This window comes from Suncus etruscus, chromosome 18 (assembly GCF_024139225.1).
Source record: "Suncus etruscus isolate mSunEtr1 chromosome 18, mSunEtr1.pri.cur, whole genome shotgun sequence".
NCBI lineage: Eukaryota > Metazoa > Chordata > Mammalia > Eulipotyphla > Soricidae > Suncus > Suncus etruscus.
The window spans coordinates 48892585-48901785 of NC_064865.1; the positions used below are offsets into that span (position 1 = coordinate 48892585).

At 34.8% G+C, this 9201-nt stretch overlaps 1 non-coding gene across 1 annotated transcript; it reads left to right on the forward strand.

The window, feature by feature from the left end:
- The first annotated feature begins 8760 nt into the window (after positions 1-8760).
- LOC125996884 (small nucleolar RNA SNORA51) lies at positions 8761-8893 on the forward strand. The gene has a single exon (XR_007491545.1). It is a non-coding gene; the product is annotated as a small nucleolar RNA SNORA51 (small nucleolar RNA).
- Positions 8894-9201: the final 308 nt, after the last annotated feature.

The following is a 9201-nucleotide window of genomic DNA, read 5'->3' on the forward strand; positions in this document are numbered from 1 at the left end:
AAAAAGAGAATATTGAAAGCAACAAGATCAAAAAGGGAAATTACATTCAAAGGAGTATCCTTAAGACTTATAGCAGACATGTCACAAGAAACTCTCAAGGCCAGAAGACAGTGGTGGGATATTGTGACAAGACTGAATGAAATGAAAGCCTCACCAAGAATACTTTACCCAGCCCAACTCATGTTCAGATTTGAAGGAAGGATACATAGCTTCATGGAAAACAACAGCTCAGAAACTTCACAGATGAAAAACCAACCTTAAAGGAAAAACTGAAAGTCTACTTTAAGACAAGAGAAACCAACAAACACAACAAACTTATCTACAAAGATGACAGTAAATCCTATGACAATCATCTCCCTCAATGTCAATGGACTAAATTCACCAATTAAAAGACACAGAGTGGCAAAATGGGTCAAAAAGATGAATCCAACTTTCGGCTGCCTAAAAGAAACACACCTGAATAATCAGAACAAACATAGACTCAAAATCAAAGGCTGGAGGAAAATTATCCAATCAAACAACACAATTAAAAAAGCTGGGGTGGCCATATTAATATCTGATGACACCAACTTTATACTCAGAAAAGTTGTAAGGGACAAAGATGGACACTATGTACTAATCAAGGGTTATGTGCAATAGGAAGAAATCAGACTTTTAAACATATATACACCCAATGAGAGACCAGCAACTTATCCAATACAATTATTGACTAATCTCAAAGAAGACATCAATAATTACACAATAATTGTGGGAGACCTCAACATGGCCCTGTCAACACTTGATAGGTCAACAAGACTGAAGCCCAACAAAAACATACTGCCGTGAAAAGAGAAATGGAAGTAAAAGAACTAGTAGACATATATAAGACATTCCACTCCAAAAAACCTGGATACACATTCTTCTCCAATGTACATGGGTCATTCTTCAGGATAGACTACATGCTGACACATAAAACTCATAAAATCAAGAGGATAGAAATCTTGCAGGCTACCTTTGCTGACCACAAGGCTCTGAAATTAGATGTGAAATACAAAGGTACACAGAAGAAAAACTTTAACAATAGGAAATTAAACAGCCTGCTACTGAACAACCAGTGGGCATGAGATGAAATCAAAACATTCCTGGAAACAAATGATAATGAAGACACAAACTGCCAGATCTATGGGACACAGCAAAAGCGGTCCTGAGAGGAAAATTTATAGCTTTGCATGTACACATCAGGAAGGAAGAAAGGGCATACCTGAATAACTTAATGACACAGTTCACAAAATTAGAAAATGACCAACAAAAGTAACCAAAAATAGGGAGACAGAAGGAAATAACAAAGCTGAAATCAGAAATCAATGAAGTGAAAACCCAAAAATAATCCGAAAGAATAACGAAAGCGGAAGTTGGTTCTTTGCAAAAATAAACAAGATTGATAGACCATTGGCAAAATTCACAAAGAAAGAGAGAGAGAAATCTGATATCCCATATTAGAAATGAAAATTGGGAGATCACTACAGATATTTCAGAGATCCAAAGGGTAATCAGAGACTACTTTGAGAAACTTTATGCTACTAAACATGAGAACCTAGAAGAAATGAATAAATTCCTGGACACTTATAACCTTCATGGTTAAGTAAGAAGGATGTAGCATATCTAACCATCCCCATCACTATGGAGGAAATTGAAACTGTAATCAAACAGCTGCCTAAAAAGAAAAGCCCTGGTCCGGATGGATTTACTAATGAATTATTTCAAACCTTTCAAGAGGAGCTACTACAATCCTAGCCAGGATCTTCCATGAAATTGAAAAAACAGGAACATTTCTAAACAGCTTTTATGAAGCCAACATCACCTTGATATCAAAACCAGACAGAGATGCTGCCAAAAAAAAATTACAGACCAATATCCCTGATGAATGCAGATGCAAAGATCTTCAACAAAATCCTGGCAAATAGGATCCAATGCATCATCAAGAAGATCATACACTATGACCAAGCAGGTTTCATCCCAGGAATGTAAGGATGGTTTAACATCTATAAATCTATCAACATCATACACAACATCAACAACAAGAAAAATAAAAATCACATGATCATATCAATAGACGCAGAGAAAGCATTTAATAAGGTCCAACACCCATATTTGGTCAAATCTCTCAGCAAGATAGAAGTGAAAGGAATATTTCTCAATCTAGTTGAAGCCATCTACCACAAGCCAATGGCAAATATTATCCTCAATGGAGAAAAACTAAAAGCCTTTCCTCTAAATTCTGGTACAAGACAATGCTGTCCGCTCTTACCACTCCTCTTGAACATAGTATTGGAAGTACTTGCTATAGCGATCAGGCAAAAAAAGATATCAAGGGAATCCAGATAGGAAAGGTAGAAGTCAAGCTCTCACTGTTTGCAGATGACATGCCACTCTACTTAGAAAACCCTAAAGACTCTACCAAAAAGCTTCTAGAAACAATAGATTCATACTACAATGTGGCAGGCTACAAAATTAACACAGAGAAATCAATGGCCTTTTTATACACCTATAATGATAGGTAAGAGATGGACGTTAAGAAGGCAATCCCATTCACAATAGTGCCACACAAACTCAAATATCTTGGAGTCAACTTGACCAAAGACGTGAAGAACCTATACAAAGAAAACTATAAAGCCCTGCTCCAAGTAATAAGAGAGGACACACGGAAATAGAAACACATACCCTGCTCATGGATTGGCAGGATTAACATTATTAAAATGGCAATACTCCCCAGAAGCATTGTACAGATTTAATGTGATTCCTCTAAAGACACCCATGACATTCTTCAAAGAAGTGGATCAAAAACTTATGAAGTTCATCTGGAATAATAAACACCCTCGAATAGCTAAAGCATTCCTAGGGAAAAGGAATATGGGAGACAGTACTTTTCCCAACTTTAAACTGTACTACAAAGCAATTGTTATCAAAACAACATGGTATTGGAATAAAGACAGACCCTCAGATCAGTGGAATAGGCTTGAGTTCTCAGAGAATGTTCCCAGACATACAAGCATCTAATTTTTGACAAAGGAGCAAGAAATCCTAAGTGGAGCAGGGAAAACCTCTTCAACAAGTGGTTGTGGCAGAACTGGTTAGCTGCTTGCAAAAAAAGCAAACATAGACCCCCAGTTAACATCATGTACAAAGGTAAAATTAAAATGGATTAAAGACCTTGATATCAGACCTGATACCATAAGGTATATAGAACAACACATAGGTAAAACACTCCAAGACATTGAGACTAAAGGCATCTTCAAGGAGGAAACTGCACTTTCCAAACAAGTGGAAGCAGAGATAAACAGATGGGAATACATTAAACTGAGAATCTTCTGCACCTCAAAAGAAATAGCCCAGGATACAAAATCCACCCACTGAGTGAGAGAAACTATTCACCCAATACCCATCAGATAAGGGGCTAATCTCCAAAATATACAGGGCACTGACAGAACTTTACAAGAAACAAACATCTAATCAAAAAATGGGGAGAATAAATTAGCTGACACTTTGACAAAAAAGAAATGAAAATTGCCAAAAGGCACATGAAAAAAATGCTCCTCATCACTAATCATCAGGGAGATGCAAATTAAAACAGCTATGATATATCATCTCACACATCACAAAGAATGAGAACAATCAGTGCTGACGGGGATGTGGAGAGAAAGGAACTCTTATCCCCTGCTGGTGGGAATGCCGTCTAGTCCAACCTCTATGGAAAGCAATATGGAGTTTCCTCTAAAAACTGGAAATTGAGATCCCATTCGACCCAGCTATTCCACTCCTAGGGATATACTCTAGGAACACAAGAATACAATACAAAAATCCCTTCCTCACACTTATATTTATTGCAGCACTATTCACTATATCCAGGCTCTGGAAACAACCAAAATGTCCTTCAACAGACAAATGGCTAAAGAAACTGTGGTACATATACACAATGGAATATTATGCAGCCATCAGGAGAGATGAAATCATGAAATTTTCCTATACATGGATGTATATGAAATCTAACATGCTGAGTGAAATAAGTCAGAGGGAGAGAGAGAGATGCAGAGTAGTCTCACTCATCTATGGATTTTAAGAAAAATAAAAGTCATTTTTGCAACAATCCTCAGAGACAATGAGAGGAGAGCTGGTACTTCCAGCTCACTTCATGAAGGTCCCCACAAAGAGTGGTGAGTGCAGTTATAGAAATAACTACATTGAGAACTACCATAACCATGTGAATGAATGAGGGAACTGGAAAGCCTGTCTAGAGTACAGGTGGGGGTGGGGTGGGATGGAGGGAGATTTGGGACATTGGTGGTGGGAATATTGCACTGGTGAAGGGGCTGTTCTTTATATGACTGAAACCTAATCACAATCATATTTGTAATCAAGATGTTTAAATATATTATAAAAACAGTAGAAAGGAAAATAAAGTAATTATAGACTCCAAGAAGTGATGACCAGTGAAAGAAGCAGATATTTGGTGTCAGAGCCAGATTGATGCGAATCTCCAGGTCTGTCCTACTGCAGTAAGCCACTCTTAAAATATAGGAATACAATAATCCAGAGCATATGACTAACTACTCTATCACTTGGAAAGTAAATAAACTAAAGGTATTCATAGCATGTCTGGGAAAGATAAAAATACAAAGCTGATTCTCTGCAAGTCACATTTGGATTTTGGCGGTAGCAACCCCCCTCCCTCTTGTTGCTCTGACTTTACAGAGCTAAACTGGGGGAGTGAGTCAAAGCACAAAAAGTTGTACACATTCAAACATGGGTGGACTGGGGTCTAATAAAAAACATCTGGATGGATCTCAACAAGACTGCACTCGACATCAGCAAAATTTCAGTGTGTCACAATGTTTTCCCCTTCACTGCTTATATCTTTATATGCCTTCAGAAAGGAAGGAAAATGATATCAGATAAGGGAGAAATTATTATAACGGAAAGCAGCAAACACTATTTTAGGGAAAAAGTAAGCTCCTTGCAAAGATGGAAGACAAAAAGCAATGGCTTGAAAACTCTGGAGATACATTATTGTTTTTTTTTTTAAAGTTTAAGTATATCACAGATAATTCTATTTGAAATAATTTCAGCAAAATCTGTCCTGGGGCTGGTCTTCATGGAATCAACAAAAAAGGACATGGGATTAGAATGTAAGAAAGCCTAATGATATAATAAAATAAAAAACATTGGAAAATGAAGAGCATTATAAGGAAAATGTATTGTGGTTGATAAACAAAATAATACATATAAAATAGCAAAACCAGCAAACCTTAATTTCTTATCATGAAGATAAGGTTATAAGTCATAGAGGATAGAATATGCTACAAGTTTTAGAAAATTAGAAAGGTAACAGATGGATATACTCTTACCCAATCACCAAAATAGGGTGTTGATACTGCTGGTACTTGAAGAAAATAACAAATGATATAATACAGGAAAATAAATCTTAAATATAAGTGACTGAATGTCTTAGTCAGTAGAATATATCATATAATGAGAACACTTAGTACAAAGGGAGTGATGTAAGAATACAAATAACATAACACTTGAACACTGCTGGATATGGGCACAAAACTTAAACATAAAAATGCCACACAGTTAAATTTTGACAGAAAACTTTTCATATTACAAGGAAGTAAAATAACACATATACATGGAAAGTCCAAGGAAGTTCAAAATCTCTGTTTCAGAATAATATAAAATATTTATTTTCAAGTTAATTTGTTTTTCCTATATAAAACCATCAGAGAAGCATTTTCATTTATGAAATAGCTTACTGAAACTCAGAAATGAGCAAAAAAATTATTTTTGGTTTTTGGGCCACACCCACTGGTGTTCAGGGGTTGTTCCTGGCTCTGTGCTCAGAAATCACTCCTAGCAGGACCAGGCTGAGACCATATAGGATGCCAGGGATCAAATTCAGATTGGTTCCAGGTCAGCTGCATGTAAGACAATGCATGTAAGACAACTGCACTATCACTCCAGCTCTGATCAAACTTTCTTTTTGAAAATTCTACTTCAAAGTTAAATGTAAGCCATGTACTAAAATAAAGAATGCAGAAGTCAAGTATTATTACAGGACAGGAATTAAAAACAATCATTTAAATGAACCAAAGAGAAGACAACTGAGTAATTATTATTATACTTGACATACTATAAATCATTCAAATTAAAAGTTAGGAAAAGAATAAACTCAGAAGAACTTTAATTTATCAAACAACATATCTAACTACACAATTCAGGCATAAAAATTCCTAATTACATCTTTATAGAAAGTTAATAGTCACTAAAATCAAAATATACAAATAAAAAATCCAAACTGGCTATAATTTATTGATGGTTTTAATAATTTTTCTTTAAAGACTCTTGGTATCGAATGCATCATGTGATAAAATATCTCTTTAATTTTTAAATGGAATTTTCTGTTACTAAAATACACTTAAAATTACAAGATGCTACTTTTAAGTAATACCCTTCCAAGGATTGTATTTTGAGTTTTTTTTTTTTATATTTTTCTTCTACATATTTTCAAGCATTTATCTGTAATCAGTTCAATAAATGTAGTGAAACTGTTTAAATATAAACTCTGAAGGCCAATGACGTTTATTTTAAGTAATTAATTGCTTTTATATTTTTTGCAACAATGTGGCTTGATTAGAAATCTCTGGGAATCATTCCTAATAACTTTCTAAGAAAGCACAACGAATACCAAGCTACCAGAATACCACTTTTCCATAAGATCATAAAAAAAGGATCAGCTTTTGTCAGAGTGGGAGGCAGTCCAAAGACACTGGGACCAAACACTACCCTGTTTGTTAACTTCAACAGCAAATGTTCCCCTTTCCACCCATATTCTTAAACTTTCACATCTGGTAGCCATCAATTTATTTCTTTAACTCCCTAGCTTGTTGGCTTGCTGGCTTGTTGACTGTAGAAGAGATAGCCCAGGGAAAGATTAAAGAGGAAAGCAAATAAATGAAGACGGGTGAGGAGAGGGTGAGTAAATAGATATTGTTTTAGTCGAGATATATTAGGTCCTTCTTTGGTAACAAATGAATCCAGAATGTCAGTAACAACACAACAAAGTCGGGTAGAGTCAGAAGTTTTATCTACAAGCATTTATTCTCAAGCTATTGACTCAGCAAACCAGATTGTTAGGTGTCCTAACAGGCACTCATAATACTCGCCAAAGGGAATGAATAGAGAACTTAGAAAACTCCTTTTTGCATGATTTTTCCATTATCTTAAACTTAACCCCCCCCCAAAATAAAAACCAACCCAAATTTTTAATCTGTTGGTCAGAGCTAAGTATGTGGTTCTAGTTCTTCTGAGAAAAGCTGGGAAATATACAATTGTCTGTTCAAGAAAGATGATGACAAAAACAGAATTTGGGGCATGCATAATCCTCTCTCAGGTGACCCAAAGAGGGAGAGAATTGTGTGCTTAAATACAGAGTTTGGTAAAATAAAAATACAGAAAAACTAAAATAATTGCTAAAGCATAAACAAAAGAGAAAATAAAATAAAAATGCCAGAAGTAATGGCTAGCAAGAAAATGGGCCCCTCATAGTGGAAGAGCAATGTTTTTCTTGTTCATTGTAACATAGGTCTCTATAAGAAAAGTCAGTTAAAATGATGTGGAAAATTAAACAAAAGAAGGTATAGCCATGTTACTGAGTACTAGTTAGAATCAAGGAAATAAAGGTTTTGGTTAAGAAACTGAAGTCACTTTAGTTCCAGCAATTGTATTTTAGCTCCCATCTTAGGTCGGCCATTTCTTTAGAGCATTAGGGCTGTCCAAAAAAAAAAAAAAAAAAAAAAAAACCACAATTGCCCAAGAGGTACTTGAGTTGAGTGAGTTCTTCAGATTGAGAGCACTTATATACAGAAATATCATAGTTCAATCCCATTTTGATCTGCTGTATGCAAACTAGAAGGTCTAAAGTCTAAAGTCTGTGCAAGAGTTTCTTAGCTAAGACAGCAAAAAGGTAAGTAAAAAAATATTCACAAAGCATCAATGTAGCATCAGCAATAAAAGTAGATGCCAGACTAAATAAAAATTTAAGTTATGCATAAGACCATTATCAAGACAGTGAAAAAGAACGTGAGAAAATAGTTAAAATAATATATCCCATATGGGCTTAATATATATAGAATATAAAAAGACTTCTTCCAATTTCCTGTCAAAAATATTAAAAATATATGTCTTAATTAAATGGGTAATTTAAGCATTTTCCCAAAGAAAGTTATGTAATCTATTATTTGTACTTGAAGAGATCTTAGCATCAGATATTAGGGAAATAAAAATCAAAACTATAATGGCATATACCACTTTATCTTTACAAGGCTGATTTTACTTGAAACCCTGGCAATAAAATGAGCCTTGATTAATAAAATTATTAATAAAATGATTACTAAAATGAGCCTAGATACACGTCTGATGAGATTTAAAATGTGCACCTTCATGTCAGGGGCTGGACCCTCCTGTCCTCCTCTATTTTGTCTCTGAGAGACATGAAGTTCACCACTGGGATCGTTTAGTGCAGTCACAGAAATAATTACACTGAGAACTATCATAACAAAATGTGATTGAATGAGGGAAGTAGAAAGCCTGTCTAGAGTACAGGCCGGTGTGGGGTGGGGAGGAAGGAGACTTGGGATATTGGTCATGGGAATGTTCCACTGGTGGATTATTTAAAATATATATATATATATATATATATAAATCAAAAAAGAAAAGAAAAGATAAGGCCACCCAATTCTTACCACAGGCTGTGTTCTTTACACTGACTGTATAGAAAGAGGAGGTACAGTAAATGCACCCCATATACACCTCAACCCAGGTCCTTTGCCTGGTCTGTATTGTGAATTGGGGGACAAAATAAAATAAAATAAAATCTGCACCTACCTTGAAAAGCAGTTTGGCAGTTTCTAAAGTTAAAGTTATATATTTAAAACTATCTTAAGCCTAGTGTATATATGTATGTATATATGTATATATAACATATTGCACACATATATTATAGGTATATATATGTCTATTATATATTTATGTTACATATAATAGTATTATTTGCATATAGTATTACAAACTATAAATATTGCATATATTAGATTATATAGAATATATTATATAAAATATAGATTTTATATATGTAAGTGACAACAGCATTATAGAAGATAACATTTC